This window comes from Phyllobates terribilis, unplaced genomic scaffold (genome assembly GCF_046119375.1).
Source record: "Phyllobates terribilis strain yellow unplaced genomic scaffold, ASM4611937v1 Scaffold_2__4_contigs__length_985480577, whole genome shotgun sequence".
Classification (NCBI taxonomy): domain Eukaryota; kingdom Metazoa; phylum Chordata; class Amphibia; order Anura; family Dendrobatidae; genus Phyllobates; species Phyllobates terribilis.
In genome coordinates, this window is record NW_027362762.1 from 945,455,712 (window position 1) to 945,478,098 (window position 22,387).

The window sequence follows — 22,387 nt, forward strand, 5'->3', positions numbered from 1 at the left end:
CTTGCCTCCATCTCAACCAGAGGAAGGTAACGGCTCTAAGAAACCAATGGAGGACTGGTGTCAGCAACTACATTTGGGTACTGACTCCACTCCCTCACACCAGAAACAGGGAGTCTATCGGGTGGTTCAAGAGTACGAGAGAGTGTTTAGTAAACACCCGTTAGACTTCGGGCGAGTAAAGGGGGTAGAACACCACATCCCCACGGGAGACCATCCACCTATAAAGGAGAGGTACCGACCCGTACCCCCGGCACACTACCAACACGCCAAGGGGATGCTTAGAGACATGAAGGAGGCTGGGGTAATCAGGGACAGCTATAGCCCCTGGGCAGCTCCACTAGTCTTAGTGAAAAAGAAAGACAACACTATGAGAATGTGTGTAGACTACAGGAAGGTCAACCGTATCACACACAAAGATGCGTACCCGTTACCAAGGATAGAAGAGTCCTTAGCTGCATTAAAATCTGCTAACTTCTTCTCTACTTTGGATCTCACTAGCGGGTACTGGCAGGTTCCTGTAGCAGAGGCGGACCGGGAGAAGACCGCATTCACCACCCCGATGGGTCTCAGTGAATTTAACTGTATGCCGTTCGGGCTCTGCAACGCACCAGGAACCTTCCAACGGTTGATGGAATGCTGTCTGGGACACCGGAACTTCGAGACGGTCCTGTTGTACCTGGACGATGTCATCGTCTATTCCAAGACCTACGAGGACCACCTGAAACACCTGGCAGAAGTGTTTGAAGCTCTGGCAAACTACGGCCTAAAGGTGAAACCCTCCAAGTGTCACCTCCTGAAACCAAAGGTGCAGTACCTGGGACACGTGGTGGGTGCTGACGGAGTGGCTCCCGACCCTGATAAGATCACCGTAATTAAGGACTGGCCAAGACCCTCCAGCATAAAGGAAGTGCGGCAGTTCCTCGGGTTGGTAGGCTACTACCGAAGATTCATTCCCGGTTTCACCAAAATGGCAGCCCCTATGCAGAACCTCCTGATAGGACAATCTCGGAAAGCCAAGAACCAGAAGCCGCCCTTCAGGTGGGAAAAGCTGGAAGAGGAGTCCTTTTGCCAGTTGAAGATGGCCCTCACGGGGGATGAAATCCTGGCATATCCAGACTACAGCCAGCCCTTTATCCTCCACACGGACGCAAGCAACATCGGGCTAGGAGCCGTACTGTCCCAGATCCAGCAGGGGAAAGAACGGGTAATCGCTTACGCCAGCCGAAAGCTACGGCCCACGGAGAGGAACCCTGAGAATTATAGCTCACTCAAGCTGCAGTTCCTGGCAGTAGTGTGGGCAGTGATCGAACGTTTCAAGCATTACCTTGCCTCCTCCAAATTCACCGTGTACACGGATAACAACCCGTTGACACACCTGGACACTGCAAGGCTCGGTGCCCTGGAACAGAGATGGATGGCCCGCCTGTCCAACTTTGAATTCACCATCAAATACTGGGTGGGACGCTCAAATGCCAATGCGGATGCCCTGTCTAGAATGCCGAACTTACCGGATGTAGGGGAAGATCCAGAAGATCTGGAAGAAGTTGAGCTCCCTGCGTTCCACCGTCATGGGATTACCCTGTATTCCCACCGTGTGAAGGACAGGCGCTCCGTGATGTTCAATCCCTTGCCCCACTACAACTGGGCGGAAACGCAAGACAGTGATCCCGCAGTCCGTCTGGTGAAGGAAATGCTGACCCAAGCCGATGCCAGTCTTGACCCAGACGCTCCGGAGGAGACCAAGCAACTGTGGAAGGAGAAAAGTAAGCTGTTCCTCTACAGGGAGAAGCTGTGCCGGAGAATGGTTAACTCTCGAACACATGAGTTGACCTGGCAGGTAGTGGTCCCAAGACGAGACGAGGCTATGATTCTGGAGGCATACCACAACGGGGCAGGGCATTTCGGATGGAAGAAGCTGGAGTTCTTGTTGCGTGAACGGTTCTACTGGGTAGGCATGAGAGGAGCCATCGAGAGGTGGTGCAGAGACTGTGGACCGTGCCACCTGAGAAGGAAGGACCGTGCCAGCCAGAAGACTCCCTTGCAGCCCATCATCACCAGACAGCCACTGGAACTGGTAGCCCTGGACCATGTGAAACTGGCTCCAAGCAGATCTGGGTATGTCTACGCCCTCACAATCGTAGATCATTACTCCCGGTTCCTGGTGGTGGTCCCGGTCAAGGACTTAACGGCTCAAACAGCAGCTAGAGCCTTCCAGCAGCACTTCTGCCGTCCACACGGGTACCCGGACCAAGTGCTGACAGACCAAGGACCAGCCTTCGAAGCGGAGGTCTTCCAGGAGTTCTGCAACCTGTATGGCTGCAAGAAGATAAGAACAACGCTCTATCACCCTCGAACCAATGGACTCTGCGAGAAGATGAACCAGGTGGTGATAGATCTGCTAAAAACATTGCCCCTGGAAGAACGCAGTCTGTGGCCTGAGAAACTGCCCGATCTGGTGGACCTGTATAACCACATCCCTGTAGGTTCCACCAACTGTACCCCGGCTTACCTAATGAGGGCAAGACCTGGTAAGCTGCCTATTGACCTGGATATGGGAGTCCTGACGCCTGAGGACACCTCGCCAGAGGCAGACTGGGATACAGAACGGCAGCAGCAGTATCGGAAAGTACAGGAGAGCGTCGAGTGAAGTCTGTCTCAAGCTAGAGAAAGGCAAGAGAAGGCTTATAACCAGTATGCTCCCGCTGTTCCCCTGGTACCTGGAGAGCAGGTCTTGAAGAGGAAGAGGCGGCTCCACAAGTTGGACGACGAGTGGGAGAAGGACCCGTACACCGTACTGCCATCAAGCCATGAGAACCCAAAAATCTGCATAATCAGTAAGGATGGAGGAGAAACCACAGCCATTGTCTCCAGAGACCACTTGAAGAAGTGTCCCGAGCAGCTGCAAAGCCCTGAAGAAGATCAAGAAAACCCTCAACCCGCAGAGGAAAGGGAAGAAATGATCAGTACCGTACTCGGAGAATTTCCCCGGTCTTGGACACAAGTAAACGGCGCTGTCGTGGTACCCGTCCTCACCTTTCTCCAGCCAGCCCCGCAAGTGCCTACAGAGGAACCGGTAGAGCTGGAAGAGCAGCCGGCCCAAGAGGCAGAAGAGTCCACACCAGCAGTACAGGAGGATCAACCCTCTGCTAGTAGTGAGCCTGCCGTGCCCCTAGTGAGCCAAAGAGTGCGCAGACAGCTACCCAGCTTACCTATAACATCCCCTACACCCTGTAGTGCAGACCCAGTTAGTGAGCTCCGTAGGTCCACTAGAGTCACTAGAGGTCAGATGCCCGCTCGCTGGAGAATCTAAACCAATGCATTGTAAAGTTGACTGTTTATTGAAAAATGTTTATGGTTTTTGTTGTTGCCTGTTACTAATTATGTTTCTCAGTTACCCTGCAGATTTATTTGGACTAACAGGTTATGGACACTGGATAACCGGAACAGTTTTGTAGATAGTTGCACCTTGGTGCCTCTTGCGAAGACGGTCGCAGAAGAGAAAACCTGTCTGGCGTGGCCTACTTGCGGCCCAAAGTAGCTAGCTCTACCCTTGCAGCCACGCCCAAGGACAACGCAAGGGGTTTGCTTTGGACAGGTCCCCTATTCTGTGCCAAGATTTCGCCTTGTTGGGTGACATGGACACCCCTTTGTTTCATAAACTTCACCTTGGGTGATATGGACACCCGGTCACGGAAACGCCGTGACCTCTACAGACTAAAGCTTCTTGTAAATATGTTGTCTTGTTATTGTTATACCTTGTATTTATGTTTCTTTAAAAATGTGTTTAGTCCCGGAGTACTAAAATTTACTAGGGGGGAATGCGGCACCCCAGGGGTCTGGTTGCCGCAGTAATAGAGATATTATGTCTGAGAGCAAGTGGGAGGTTTCTCTGGTCAGGATCCCTAAACATGCAACACGGTCCACCCAGACCTGGGAGGGGAGGAATCTGCCCTTTTAAACTGGGTCTGGGGCGGGATTAGAGCAGTCAGAGCCTGGAGAGGGAAAGATACAACAGGAGCTCTGTAGGAGCAGTAGCAGAAGTCCAGGGGCTGGAGCTGAGCAGAGCTCGCCCTGGACGAGGACACTAAAACCGGACACAGGAGTCCGAGGCTGTGGGGACTGATCTACACCCAGCAGCAGAAACCAGCCGGCAGGGGATTCCAGGTCCTCTGGCCATAGAAGCCTGGAGGCTCAGTCACAGAGAAGGGACCAGCGCCGCCATCTAGGAGCGGAGGCTAACAGAAGGCCCCAAGTCACCAGCCATACGGGTGAGCACTACACGGTATACTCAGGGACGTGGGCTACTTGTAACCGCTGACAGCAAGGTAGCCAGGAAGAGTGCAGATTAACGGGGAGGCCTACAACTCCACCTGGCCAGGGGAACTCCTGCTTGCTCGCAGACTGACCAGGCCCCTTATACTAGCCAGTACTCCCGGGAGGGTCTGCCTTGTACCATCAGTAAAGACCCTGAACCGCACCACACGTCTCTGTTATTACTTGCCGCACCAGCACCATTAGCACTGGGACCCTCACACCATCACTCCCATCATCTCTCACATTAGCTGCCCTGAGGCAATAATCCCATACTCATCTGCGCAACCAACATCAGCCTCAGCGGTCAGCAGCGCAGCGGCGGTCCCCACTGACCGCAATCCACGGGTGGCGTAGTCGGACACTTATTACAACATTTAGACTGCCACTGGTTTGACCGCCCTGGGCACGGACCGGGTCACCGCCACGGAGAACTACAACCCCCAGCGATCCGGCTCCGGGTATTCCCCCTGCACAGCAGCAGCGCACAGGCCCAGGGGGCGCGTCATATATACAAGATAAATACAACTAGGCCTCATTTGTCTCTATAGTCTGAAAGTGAAATTGTTTCTTTTGCCCATAGCGACCAATCAGAGCTCAGCATTCATTTCATAAACAGTTCTGGTAAAATGAAAGCTGAGCTCTGATTGGGCCTCCCTGTGTTGGTAGACTGAGCCCTGAGGCCGCCCGCATTAAAGACACGGGGCCGACATTGGACGCACCAGTATGTCCAACATTGGTGAGTGGTTAAGAAATATAAAGGTTTGGTTGGGTTTCTAATAAATTCTGGGAAAACCGCAAATATGCAGCTGTCATAAAGCACTAATAGTCTCCTGGACTGTCCATGCAGACAATACAAGGGCGTAATGGCCGTTATTATGGCCTTTTCCAGAGAAATTCATAGAAATATTAACAAAAGCAAGAACATTTAGAATTGCACAGTGGTCATTTATATACATGATTGGTCGCCTATGAATTACAACAGTGCAGGAGCCGCTCATATACAATGGGGGACCCCTTTATGAAGTACAAATGCAGTAATAGACTATATGGGCAGGGGTTATACACTCCATATGCAGTAATAGACTATATGGGCAGGGGTTATACACTCCATATGCAGTAATAGACTATATGGGCAGGGGTTATACACTCCATATGCAGTAATAGACTATATGGGCAGGGGTTATACACTCCATATGCAGTAATAGACTATATGGGCAGGGGTTATACACTCCATATGCAGTAATAGACTATATGGGCAGGGGTTATACACTCCATATGCAGTAGTAGACTATATGAGCAGGGGTTATACACTCCATATGCAGTAATAGACTATATGGGCAGGGGTTATACACTCCATATGCAGTAATAGACTATATGGGCAGGGGTTATACACTCCATATGCAGAAATAGACTATATGAGAAGGGGTTATACACTCCATATGCAGTAATAGACTATATGAGCAGGGGTTATACACTCCATATGCAGTAACAGACCATATGGGCAGGGGTTATACACTCCATATGCAGTAATAGCCTATATGGGCAGGGGTTATCCACTCCATATGCAGTAATAGACTATATGGGCAGGGGTTATACACTCCATATGCAGTAATAGACTATATGGGCAGGGGTTATACACTCCATATGCAGTAATAGACTATATGGGCAGGGGTTATACACTCCATATGCAGTAACAGACCATATGGGCAGGGGTTATACACTCCATATGCAGTAATAGACTATATGGGCAGGGGTTATACACTCCATATGCAGTAATAGACTATATGGGCAGGGGTTATACACTCCATATGCAGTAATAGACTATATGAGCAGGGGTTATACACTCCATATGCAGTAATAGACTATATGAGAAGGGGTTATACACTCCATATGCAGTAATAGACTATATGAGCAGGGGTTATACACTCCATATGCAGTAATAGACTATATGAGCAGGGGTTATACACTCCATATGCAGTAATAGACTATATGAGCAGGGGTTATACACTCCATATGCAGTAATAGACTATATGAGAAAGGGTTATACACTCCATATGCAGTAATAGACTATATGAGCAGGGGTTATACACTCCATATGCAGTAATAGACTATATGGGCAGGGGTTATACACTCCATATGCAGTAATAGACTATATGAGCAGGGGTTATACACTCCATATGCAGTAATAGACTATATGAGCAGGGGTTATACACTCCATATGCAGTAACAGACTATATGGGCAGGGGTTATCCACTCCATATGCAGTAATAGACTATATGAGCAGGGGTTATACACTCCATATGCAGTAATAGACTATATGAGCAGGGGTTATCCACTCCATATGCAGTAATAGACTATATGAGCAGGGGTTATACACTCCATATGCAGTAATAGACTATATGAGCAGGGGCTATACACTCCATATGCAGTAATAGACTATATGAGCAGGGGTTATACACTCCATATGCAGTAATAGACTATATGGGCAGGGGTTATACACTCCATATGCAGTAATAGACTATATGAGCAGGGGTTATACACTCCATATGCAGTAATAGACTATATGAGCAGGGGTTATACACTCCATATGCAGTAACAGACTATATGGGCAGGGGTTATACACTCCATATGCAGTAATAGACTATATGGGCAGGGGTTATACACTCCATATGCAGTAATAGACTATATGGGCAGGGGTTATCCACTCCATATGCAGTAATAGACTATATGAGAAGGGGTTATACACTCCATATGCAGTAATAGACTATATGAGCAGGGGTTATACACTCCATATGCAGTAATAGACTATATGAGCAGGGGTTATACACTCCATATGCAGTAATAGACTATATGGGCAGGGGTTATACACTCCATATGCAGTAATAGACTATATGGGCAGGGGTTATACACTCCATATGCAGTAATAGACTATATGAGAAGGGGTTATACACTCCATATGCAGTAATAGACTATATGGGCAGGGGTTATACACTCCATATGCAGTAATAGACTATATGAGAAGGGGTTATACACTCCATATGCAGTAATAGACTATATGAGCAGGGGTTATACACTCCATATGCAGTAATAGACTATATGAGCAGGGGTTATACACTCCATATGCAGTAATAGACTATATGGGCAGGGGTTATATACTCCATATGCAGTAATAGACTATATGAGAAGGGGTTATACACTCCATATGCAGTAATAGACTATATGAGCAGGGGTTATACACTCCATATGCAGTAATAGACTATATGAGCAGGGGTTATACACTCCATATGCAGTAATAGACTATATGAGCAGGGGCTATACACTCCATATGCAGTAATAGACTATATGAGCAGGGGTTATACACTCCATATGCAGTAATAGACTATATGGGCAGGGGTTATACACTCCATATGCAGTAATAGACTATATGAGCAGGGGTTATACACTCCATATGCAGTAATAGACTATATGAGCAGGAGTTATACACTCCATATGCAGTAACAGACTATATGGGCAGGGGTTATACACTCCATATGCAGTAATAGACTATATGGGCAGGGGTTATACACTCCATATGCAGTAATAGACTATATGGGCAGGGGTTATCCACTCCATATGCAGTAATAGACTATATGAGAAGGGGTTATACACTCCATATGCAGTAATAGACTATATGAGCAGGGGTTATACACTCCATATGCAGTAATAGACTATATGAGCAGGGGTTATACACTCCATATGCAGTAATAGACTATATGAGCAGGGGTTATACACTCCATATGCAGTAATAGACTATATGGGCAGGGGTTATACACTCCATATGCAGTAATAGACTATATGGGCAGGGGTTATACACTCCATATGCAGTAATAGACTATATGAGAAGGGGTTATACACTCCATATGCAGTAATAGACTATATGAGCAGGGGTTATACACTCCATATGCAGTAATAGACTATATGAGCAGGGGTTATACACTCCATATGCAGTAATAGACTATATGAGCAGGGGTTATACACTCCATATGCAGTAATAGACTATATGAGCAGGGGTTATACACTCCATATGCAGTAATAGACTATATGGGCAGGGGTTATACACTCCATATGCAGTAATAGACTATATGGGCAGGGGTTATACACTCCATATGCAGTAATAGACTATATGGGAAGGGGTTATACACTCCATATGCAGTAATAGACTATATGAGAAGGGGTTATACACTCCATATGCAGTAATAGACTATATGAGCAGGGGTTATACACTCCATATGCAGTAATAGACTATATGAGCAGGGGTTATACACTCCATATGCAGTAATAGACTATATGGGCAGGGGTTATACACTCCATATGCAGTAATAGACTATATGGGCAGGGGTTATACACTCCATATGCAGTAATAGACTATATGGGCAGGGGTTATACACTCCATATGCAGTAATAGACTATATGGGCAGGGGTTATACACTCCATATGCAGTAATAGACTATATGGGAAGGGGTTATACACTCCATATGCAGTAATAGACTATATGAGAAGGGGTTATACACTCCATATGCAGTAATAGACTATATGAGCAGGGGTTATACACTCCATATGCAGTAATAGACTATATGAGCAGGGGTTATACACTCCATATGCAGTAATAGACTATATGGGCAGGGGTTATACACTCCATATGCAGTAATAGACTATATGGGCAGGGGTTATACACTCCATATGCAGTAATAGACTATATGGGAAGGGGTTATACACTCCATATGCAGTAATAGACTATATGAGCAGGGGTTATACACTCCATATGCAGTAATAGACTATATGGGCAGGGGTTATACACTCCATATGCAGTAATAGACTATATGAGCAGGGGTTATACACTCCATATGCAGTAATAGACTATATGGGCAGGGGTTATCCACTCCATATGCAGTAATAGACTATATGGGAAGGGGTTATACACTCCATATGCAGTAATAGACTATATGAGCAGGGGTTATACACTCCATATGCAGTAATAGACTATATGAGAAGGGGTTATACACTCCATATGCAGTAATAGACTATATGAGCAGGGGTTATACACTCCATATGCAGTAATAGACTATATGGGCAGGGGTTATACACTCCATATGCAGTAATAGACTATATGGGCAGGGGTTATCCACTCCATATGCAGTAATAGACTATATGGGCAGGGGTTATACACTCCATATGCAGTAATAGACTATATGAGCAGGGGTTATCCACTCCATATGCAGTAATAGACTATATGAGCAGGGGTTATACACTCCATATGCAGTAATAGACTATATGGGCAGGGGTTATACACTCCATATGCAGTAATAGACTATATGGGAAGGGGTTATACACTCCATATGCAGTAATAGACTATATGAGCAGGGGTTATACACTCCATATGCAGTAATAGACTATATGGGCAGGGGTTATACACTCCATATGCAGTAATAGACTATATGAGCAGGGGTTATACACTCCATATGCAGTAATAGACTATATGGGCAGGGGTTATCCACTCCATATGCAGTAATAGACTATATGGGAAGGGGTTATACACTCCATATGCAGTAATAGACTATATGAGCAGGGGTTATACACTCCATATGCAGTAATAGACTATATGAGAAGGGGTTATACACTCCATATGCAGTAATAGACTATATGAGCAGGGGTTATACACTCCATATGCAGTAATAGACTATATGGGCAGGGGTTATCCACTCCATATGCAGTAATAGACTATATGGGCAGGGGTTATACACTCCATATGCAGTAATAGACTATATGAGCAGGGGTTATCCACTCCATATGCAGTAATAGACTATATGAGCAGGGGTTATACACTTCATATGCAGTAATAGACTATATGGGAAGGGGTTATACACTCCATATGCAGTAATAGACTATATGGGCAGGGGTTATACACTCCATATGCAGTAATAGACTATATGGGCAGGGGTTATACACTCCATATGCAGTAATAGACTATATGAGCAGGGGTTATACACTCCATATGCAGTAATAGACTATATGGGAAGGGGTTATACACTCCATATGCAGTAATAGACTATATGAGCAGGGGTTATACACTCCATATGCAGTAATAGACTATATGGGCAGGGGTTATACACTCCATATGCAGTAATAGACTATATGAGCAGGGGTTATACACTCCATATGCAGTAATAGACTATATGGGAAGGGGTTATACACTCCATATGCAGTAATAGACTATATGAGCAGGGGTTATACACTCCATATGCAGTAATAGACTATATGGGCAGGGGTTATACACTCCATATGCAGTAATAGACTATATGGGCAGGGGTTATACACTCCATATGCAGTAATAGACTATATGGGCAGGGGTTATACACTCCATATGCAGTAATAGACTATATGGGCAGGGGTTATACACTCCATATGCAGTAATAGACTATATGAGCAGGGGTTATACACTCCATATGCAGTAATAGACTATATGGGCAGGGGTTATCCACTCCATATGCAGTAATAGACTATATGGGCAGGGGTTATACACTCCATATGCAGTAATAGACTATATGAGCAGGGGTTATACACTTCATATGCAGTAATAGACTATATGGGCAGGGGTTATACACTCCATATGCAGTAATAGACTATATGGGCAGGGGTTATACACTCCATATGCAGTAATAGACTATATGAGCAGGGGTTATCCACTCCATATGCAGAAATAGACTATATGAGCAGGGGTTATACACTTCATATGCAGTAATAGACTATATGGGCAGGGGTTATACACTCCATATGCAGTAATAGACTATATGGGCAGGGGTTATACACTCCATATGCAGTAATAGACTATATGAGCAGGGGTTATCCACTCCATATGCAGTAATAGACTATATGGGCAGGGGTTATACACTCCATATGCAGTAATAGACTATGTGGGCAGGGGTTATACACTCCATATGCAGTAATAGACTATATGAGCAGGGGTTATACACTCCATATGCAGTAATAGACTATATGGGCAGGGGTTATACACTCCATATGCAGTAATAGACTATATGGGCAGGGGTTATACACTCCATATCATAGAATCATAGAATCATAGAATGGTAGAGTTGGAAGGGACCTCCTGGGTCATCTGGTCCAACCCCCTGCTCAAAGCAGGATTCACTAGATCATCTCAGACAGATGTCTGTCCAGCCTCTGTTTGAAGACGTCCATTGAAGGGGAACTCACCACCTCTCGTGGCAGCCTGTTCCACTCATTAATCACCCTAACTGTCAAAAAGTTTTTTCTAATATCTAATCTGTGTCTCCTCCCATTCAGTTTCATCCCATTGCTTCTAGTCTTTCCTTGTGCAAATGAGAATAAAGATGATCCTTCTACAATGTGACAGCCCTTGACATATTTGTAGACAGCTATTAAGTCTCCTCTCAGTCTTCTTTTTTGCAAGCTAAACATTCCCAAATCCTGCAACCGTTCCTCATAGGACATGGTTTGCAGACCAGTCACCATTCTGGTCGCTCTTCTCTGAACTTGCTCCAGTTTGTCTATGTCTTTTTTAAAATGTGGTGCCCAAAACTGTACACAGTATTCCAGTTGAGGTCTGACCAAAGAGGAGTAAAGACCGATAATGACTTCACGTGATCTAGACTGTATGCTTCTGTTAATACATCCCAGAATTGTATTTGCCTTTTTTGCTGCTGCATCACACTGTTGACTCATGTTCAGTCTATGATCTATTAGTATACCTAAGTCTTTTTCACATGTACTGTTGCTTAGCTCTATTCCTCCCATTCTGTATATGCTTTTTTCATTTTTATTGCCCAGATGTAGTACTTTGCATTTTTCCCTGTTAAAAACCATTCTGTTGGTTGCTGCCCACTGCTCCAGTTTATTTAGGTCTTTTTGAATCCTCTCTCTCTCTTCTCTAGTATTAGCTATCCTTCCTAGCTTTGTGTCATCAGCAAATTTAATCAGTTTACCCTCAATTCCTTCATCTAAATCATTGATAAAGATGTTGAACAATACAGGTCCCAGGACGGAGCCCTGTGGTACCCCACTTGAGACATTCATCCAGCTGGATGTGAAGCCATTTACAACCACCCTTTGAGTCCGATCACTAAGCCAGTTATGAATCCACCTAACAGTTGCCTGGTCCATTGCATACTTGGTCATTTTTTCAATAAGGATGGTGTGAGATACTTTGTCAAATGCTTTGCTGAAGTCAAGATATACTATATCTACAGCATTTCCCTGATCCACCCAGTCAGTGATTCTGTCATAGAAGGAAATTAAGTTAGTCTGACATGACTTGTTAGTTACAAACCCATGCTGACTCTGGTTAATCACTTCATTCTTATCCATGTACTTACATACATGTTGTTTAATAATTTGTTCAAAGATCTTTCCTGGTATAGAAGTCAGACTCACCGGCCTATAGTTCCCTGGGTCCACCGTCTTCCCCTTTTTGAAGATAGGAACAACATTTGCTCTTCTCCAGTCTTCTGGGACTTCTCCTGTTCTCCAAGAATTTTCAAAGATTATGGAGAGTGGTTCTAAAATTTCTTCTACGATCTCCTTCAGTACTCTGGGGTGTAATTCATCTGGACCTGGTGACTTGAACTCATTTATGTTGGCTAAATATTCCCTCACAATCTTTCTGTTTACAGATAACTTGGATTCCTCTATTCCTTTAAAAGGACAGTGAAGATCAGTTGATGTTACATTTTCTTTCTGAGAGAAAACAGATGCAAAATAGGAATTAAAAAGTTCGGCCTTCTCAACATCCTCTCTTACCATTTCTCCATTTTCATCCTGTAAAAATCCTATAGCATCTTTGACTTTTCTTTTACTTTTGACATACCCCCAAAATCCTTTTTTATTGCTTTTGACATCTCTTGCAAGCCTTAATTCATTGTCAGCTTTAGCTAACCTGATACGTGCCCTGCAGGATCTGCAGACTGCATTATAATCTTCTTTAGATATGCCTCCCTCTTTCCATTTAATAAACATTTCTTTCTTTCTTTTTAGCAGTAATATATGCAGTAATAGACTATATGGGCAGGGGTTATACACTCCATATGCAGTAATAGACTATATGGGCAGGGGTTATACACTCCATATGCAGTAATAGACTATATGGGCAGGGGTTATACACTCCATATGCAGTAATAGACTATATGGGCAGGGGTTATACACTCCATATGCAGTAATAGACTATATGAGCAGGGGTTATACACTCCATATGCAGTAATAGACTATATGAGCAGGGGTTATACACTCCATATGCAGTAATAGACTATATGGGCAGGGGTTATACACTCCATATGCAGTAATAGACTATATGGGCAGGGGTTATACACTCCATATGCAGTAATAGACTATATGAGCAGGGGTTATACACTCCATATGCAGTAATAGACTATATGGGCAGGGGTTATACACTCCATATGCAGTAATAGACTATATGGGCAGGGGTTATACACTCCATATGCAGTAATAGACTATATGGGCAGGGGTTATACACTCCATATGCAGTAACAGACCATATGGGCAGGGGTTATACACTCCATATGCAGTAATAGACTATATGGGCAGGGGTTATACACTCCATATGCAGTAATAGACCATATGGGCAGGGGTTATACACTCCATATGCAGTAATAGACTATATGAGCAGGGGTTATACACTCCATATGCAGTAATAGACTATATGGGCAGGGGTTATACACTCCATATGCAGTAATAGACTATATGGGCAGGGGTTATACACTCCATATGCAGTAATAGACTATATGGGCAGGGGTTATACACTCCATATGCAGTAATAGACTATATGAGCAGGGGTTATACACTCCATATGCAGTAATAGACTATATGGGCAGGGGTTATACACTCCATATGCAGTAATAGACTATATGAGCAGGCGTTATACACTCCATATGCAGTAATAGACTATATGAGCAGGGGTTATACACTCCATATGCAGTAATAGACTATATGAGCAGGGGTTATACACTCCATATGCAGTAATAGACTATATGAGCAGGGGTTATACACTCCATATGCAGTAATAGACTATATGGGCAGGGGTTATACACTCCATATGCAGTAATAGACTATATGAGCAGGGGTTATACACTCCATATGCAGTAATAGACCATATGGGCAGGGGTTATACACTCCATATGCAGTAATAGACTATATGAGCAGGGGTTATACACTCCATATGCAGTAAAAGACTATATGAGCAGGGGTTATACACTCCATATGCAGTAATAGACTATATGAGCAGGGGTTATACACTCCATATGCAGTAATAGACTATATGGGCAGGGGTTATACACTCCATATGCAGTAATAGACTATATGGGCAGGGGTTATACACTCCATATGCAGTAATAGACTATATGAGCAGGGGTTATACACTCCATATGCAGTAATAGACTATATGAGCAGGGTTATACACTCCATATGCAGTAATAGACTATATGGGCAGGGGTTATACACTCCATATGCAGTAATAGACTATATGGGCAGGGGTTATACACTTCATATGCAGTAATAGACTATATGAGCAGGGGTTATCCACTCCATATGCAGTAATAGACTATATGAGCAGGGGTTATCCACTCCATATGCAGTAATAGACTATATGAGCAGGGGTTATACACTTCATATGCAGTAATAGACTATATGAGCAGGGGTTATCCACTCCATATGCAGTAATAGACTATATGAGCAGGGGTTATACACTCCATATGCAGTAATAGACTATATGGGCAGGGGTTATACACTCCATATGCAGTAATAGACTATATGAGCAGGGGTTATCCACTCCATATGCAGTAATAGACTATATGAGCAGGGGTTATACACTCCATATGCAGTAATAGACTATATGGGCAGGGGTTATACACTCCATATGCAGTAATAGACTATATGAGCAGGGGTTATACACTCCATATGCAGTAATAGACTATATGAGCAGGGGTTATACACTCCATATGCAGTAATAGACTATATGAGCAGGGGTTATACACTCCATATGCAGTAATAGACTATATGAGCAGGGGTTATCCACTCCATATGCAGTAATAGACTATATGAGCAGGGTTATACACTCCATATGCAGTAATAGACTATATGGGCAGGGGTTATACACTCCATATGCAGTAATAGACTATATGGGCAGGGGTTATACACTCCATATGCAGTAATAGACTATATGGGCAGGGGTTATACACTTCATATGCAGTAATAGACTATATGAGCAGGGGTTATCCACTCCATATGCAGTAATAGACTATATGAGCAGGGGTTATACACTCCATATGCAGTAATAGACTATATGGGCAGGGGTTATACACTCCATATGCAGTAATAGACTATATGAGCAGGGGTTATCCACTCCATATGCAGTAATAGACTATATGAGCAGGGGTTATACACTCCATATGCAGTAATAGACTATATGGGCAGGGGTTATACACTCCATATGCAGTAATAGACTATATGGGCAGGGGTTATACACTCCATATGCAGTAATAGACTATATGGGCAGGGGTTATACACTTCATATGCAGTAATAGACTATATGAGCAGGGGTTATACACTTCATATGCAGTAATAGACTATATGAGCAGGGGTTATACACTCCATATGCAGTAATAGACTATATGGGCAGGGGTTATACACTCCATATGCAGTAATAGACTATATGGGCAGGGGTTATACACTTCATATGCAGTAATAGACTATATGAGCAGGGGTTATACACTCCATATGCAGTAATAGACTATATGGGCAGGGGTTATACACTTCATATGCAGTAATAGACTATATGGGCAGGGGTTATACACTCCATATGCAGTAATAGACTATATGAGCAGGGGTTATACACTTCATATGCAGTAATAGACTATATGGGCAGGGGTTATACACTCCATATGCAGTAATAGACTATATGAGCAGGGGTTATACACTTCATATGCAGTAATAGACTATATGGGCAGGGGTTATACACTCCATATGCAGTAATAGACTATATGAGCAGGGGTTATACACTCCATATGCAGTAATAGACTATATGGGCAGGGGTTATACACTCCATATGCAGTAATAGACTATATGAGCAGGGGTTATACACTCCATATGCAGTAATAGACTATATGGGCAGGGGTTATACACTCCATATGCAGTAATAGACTATATGGGCAGGGGTTATACACTCCATATGCAGTAATAGACTATATGGGCAGGGGTTATACACTCCATATGCAGTAATAGACTATATGGGCAGGGGTTATACACTCCATATGCAGTAATGGACTATATGAGCAGGGGTTATACACTCCATATGCAGTAATAGACTATATGGGCAGGGGTTATACACTCCATATGCAGTAATAGACTATATGGGCAGGGGTTATACACTCCATATGCAGTAACAGACCATATGGGCAGGGGTTATACACTCCATATGCAGTAATAGACTATATGGGCAGGGGTTATACACTCCATATGCAGTAATAGACCATATGGGCAGGGGTTATACACTCCATATGCAGTAATAGACTATATGAGCAGGGGTTATACACTCCATATGCAGTAATAGACTATATGAGCAGGGGTTATACACTCCATATGCAGTAATAGACTATATGGGCAGGGGTTATACACTCCATATGCAGTAATAGACTATATGGGCAGGGGTTATACACTCCATATGCAGTAATAGACTATATGGGCAGGGGTTATACACTCCATATGCAGTAATAGACTATATGGGCTGGGGTTATACACTCCATATGCAGTAATAGACTATATGAGCAGGGGTTATACACTCCATATGCAGTAATAGACTATATGAGCAGGGGTTATACACTCCATATGCAGTAATAGACTATATGGGCAGGGGTTATACACTCCATATGCAGTAATAGACTATATGAGCAGGGGTTATACACTCCATATGCAGTAACAGACCATATGGGCAGGGGTTATACACTCCATATGCAGTAATAGACTATATGGGCAGGGGTTATACACTCCATATGCAGTAATAGACTATATGGGCAGGGGTTATACACTCCATATGCAGTAATAGACTATATGGGCAGGGGTTATACACTCCATATGCAGTAATAGACTATATGGGCAGGGGTTATACACTCCATATGCAGTAATAGACTATATGGGCAGGGGTTATACACTCCATATGCAGTAATAGACTATATGAGCAGGGGTTATACACTCCATATGCAGTAATAGACTATATGGGCAGGGGGTTATCCACTCCATATGCAGTAATAGACTATATGGGCAGGGGTTATACACTCCATATGCAGTAATAGACTATATGAGCAGGGGTTATCCACTCCATATGCAGTAATAGACTATATGAGCAGGGGTTATACACTCCATATGCAGTAATAGACTATATGAGCAGGGGTTATACACTTCATATGCAGTAATAGACTATATGGGCAGGGGTTATACACTCCATATGCAGTAATAGACTATATGGGCAGGGGTTATACACTCCATATGCAGTAATAGACTATATGAGCAGGGGTTATACACTCCATATGCAGTAATAGACTATATGGGCAGGGGTTATACACTCCATATGCAGTAATAGACTATATGAGCAGGGGTTATACACTCCATATGCAGTAATAGACTATATGGGCAGGGGTTATATACTCCATATGCAGTAATAGACTATATGAGAAGGGGTTATACACTCCATATGCAGTAATAGACTATATGGGCAGGGGTTATACACTCCATATGCAGTAATAGACTATATGGGCAGGGGTTATACACTCCATATGCAGTAATAGACTATATGGGCAGGGGTTATACACTCCATATTCAGTAATAGACTATATGGGCAGGGGTTATACACTCAATATGCAGTAATAGACTATATGAGCAGGGGTTATCCACTCCATATGCAGTAATAGACTATATGGGCAGGGGTTATACACTCCATATGCAGTAATAGACTATATGGGCAGGGGTTATACACTCCATATGCAGTAATAGACTATATGGGCAGGGGTTATACACTCCATATGCAGTAATAGACTATATGGGCAGGGGTTATACACTCCATATGCAGTAATAGACTATATGGGCAGGGGTTATACACTCCATATGCAGTAATAGACTATATGGGCAGGGGTTATACACTCCATATGCAGTAATAGACTATATGGGCAGGGGTTATACACTCCATATGCAGTAATAGACTATATGGGCAGGGGTTATACACTCCATATGCAGTAATAGACTATATGGGCAGGGGTTATACACTCCATATGCAGTAATAGACTATATGGGCAGGGGTTATACACTCCATATGCAGTAATAGACTATATGGGCAGGGGTTATACACTCCATATGCAGTAATAGACTATATGGGCAGGGGTTATACACTCCATATGCAGTAACAGACCATATGGGCAGGGGTTATACACTCCATATGCAGTAATAGACTATATGAGCAGGGGTTATACACTCCATATGCAGTAATAGACTATATGGGCAGGGGTTATACACTCCATATGCAGTAATAGACTATATGAGCAGGGGTTATACACTCCATATGCAGTAATAGACTATATGAGCAGGGGTTATACACTCCATATGCAGTAAAAGACTATATGAGCAGGGGTTATACACTCCCATATGCAGTAATAGACTATATGAGCAGGGGTTATACACTCCATATGCAGTAATAGACTATATGGGCAGGGGTTATACACTCCATATGCAGTAATAGACTATATGGGCAGGGGTTATACACTCCATATGCAGTAATAGACCATATGGGCAGGGGTTATACACTCCATATGCAGTAATAGACTATATGGGCAGGGGTTATACACTCCATATGCAGTAATAGACTATATGGGCAGGGGTTATACACTCCATATGCAGTAATAGTCTATATGAGCAAGGGTTATATACTCCATATGCAGTAATAGACTATATGAGCAGGGGTTATACACTCCATATGCAGTAATAGACTATATGAGCAGGGGTTATACACTCCATATGCAGTAATAGACTATATGGGCAGGGGTTATACACTCCATATGCAGTAATAGACTATATGGGCAGGGGTTATACACTTCATATGCAGTAATAGACTATATGAGCAGGGGTTATACACTCCATATGCAGTAATAGACTATATGGGCAGGGGTTATACACTCCATATGCAGTAACAGACTATATGGGCAGGGGTTATACACTCCATATGCAGTAATAGACTATATGGGCAGGGGTTATACACTCCATATGCAGTAATAGACTATATGAGCAGGGGTTATACACTCCATATGCAGTAATAGACTATATGGGCAGGGGTTATACACTCCATATGCAGTAATAGACTATATGGGCAGGGGTTATACACTCCATATGCAGTAATAGACTATATGGGCAGGGGTTATACACTCCATATGCAGTAATAGACTATATGAGCAGGGGTTATACACTCCATATGCAGTAATAGACTATATGAGCAGGGGTTATACACTCCATATGCAGTAATAGACTATATGGGCAGGGGTTATACACTCCATATGCAGTAATAGACTATATGGGCAGGGGTTATACACTCCATATGCAGTAATAGACTATATGGGCAGGGGTTATACACTCCACATGCAGTAATAGACTATATGAGCAGGGGTTATACACTCCATATGCAGTAATAGACTATATGAGCAGGGGTTATACACTCCATATGCAGTAATAGACTATATGAGCAGGGGTTATACACTCCATATGCAGTAATAGACTATATGGGCAGGGGTTATACACTCCATATGCAGTAATAGACTATATGGGCAGGGGTTATACACTCCACATGCAGTAATAGACTATATGAGCAGGGGTTATACACTCCATATGCAGTAATAGACTATATGAGCAGGGGTTATACACTCCATATGCAGTAATAGACTATATGAGCAGGGGTTATACACTCCATATGCAGTAATAGACTATATGGGCAGGGGTTATACACTCCACTATGCAGTAATAGACTATATGAGCAGGGGTTATACACTCCATATGCAGTAATAGACTATATGAGCAGGGGTTATACACTCCATATGCAGTAATAGACTATATGAGCAGGGGTTATACACTCCATATGCAGTAATAGACTATATGGGCAGGGGTTATACACTCCATATGCAGTAATAGACTATATGAGCAGGGGTTATACACTCCATATGCAGTAATAGACTATATGAGCAGGGGTTATACACTCCATATGCAGTAATAGACTATATGAGCAGGGGTTATACACTCCATATGCAGTAATAGGACTATATGAGCAGGGGTTATACACTCCATATGCAGTAATAGACTATATGGGCAGGGGTTATACACTCCATATGCAGTAATAGACTATATGGGCAGGGGTTATACACTCCATATGCAGTAATAGACTATATGGGCAGGGGTTATACACTCCATATGCAGTAATAGACTATATGGGCAGGGGTTATACACTCCATATGCAGTAATAGACTATATGGGCAGGGGTTATACACTCCATATGCAGTAATAGACTATATGGGCAGGGGTTATACACTCCATATGCAGTAATAGACTATATGGGCAGGGGTTATACACTCCATATGCAGTAATAGACTATATGGGCAGGGGTTATACACTCCATATGCAGTAATAGACTATATGGGCAGGGGTTATACACTCCATATGCAGTAATAGACTATATGGGCAGGGGTTATACACTCCATATGCAGTAATAGACTATATGAGCAGGGGTTATACACTCCATATGCAGTAATAGACTATATGGGCAGGGGTTATACACTCCATATGCAGTAATAGACTATATGGGCAGGGGTTATACACTCCATATGCAGTAATAGACTATATGGGCAGGGGTTATACACTCCATATGCAGTAATAGACTATATGAGCAGGGGTTATACACTCCATATGCAGTAATAGACTATATGGGCAGGGGTTATACACTCCATATGCAGTAATAGACTATATGGGCAGGGGTTATACACTCCATATGCAGTAACAGACCATATGGGCAGGGGTTATACACTCCATATGCAGTAATAGACCATATGGGCAGGGGTTATACACTCCATATGCAGTAATAGACTATATGAGCAGGGGTTTTACACTCCATATGCAGTAATAGACTATATGAGCAGGGGTTATACACTCCATATGCAGTAATAGACTATATGGCAGGGGTTATACACTCCATATGCAGTAATAGACTATATGAGCAGGGGTTATACACTCCATATGCAGTAATAGACTATATGGGCAGGGGTTATACACTCCATATGCAGTAATAGACTATATGAGCAGGGGTTATACACTCCATATGCAGTAATAGACTATATGGGCAGGGGTTATACACTCCATATGCAGTAACAGACCATATGGGCAGGGGTTATACACTCCATATGCAGTAATAGACTATATGGGCAGGGGTTATACACTCCATATGCAGTAATAGACTATATGAGCAGGGGTTATACACTCCATATGCAGTAATAGACTATATGAGCAGGGGTTATACACTCCATATGCAGTAATAGACTATATGAGCAGGGGTATACACTCCATATGCAGTAATAGACTATATGAGCAGGGGTTATACACTCCATATGCAGTAATAGACTATATGGGCAGGGGTTATACACTCCATATGCAGTAATAGACTATATGGGCAGGGGTTATACTCTCCATATGCAGTAATAGACTATATGGGCAGGGGTTATACACTCCATATGCAGTAATAGACTATATGGGCAGGGGTTATACACTCCATATGCAGTAATAGACTATATCAGAAGGGGTTATACACTCCATATGCAGTAATAGACTATATGAGCAGGGGTTATACACTCCATATGCAGTAATAGACTATATGAGCAGGGGTTATACACTCCATATGCAGTAATAGACTATATGGGCAGGGGTTATCCACTCCATATGCAGTAATAGACTATATGAGCAGGGGTTATACACT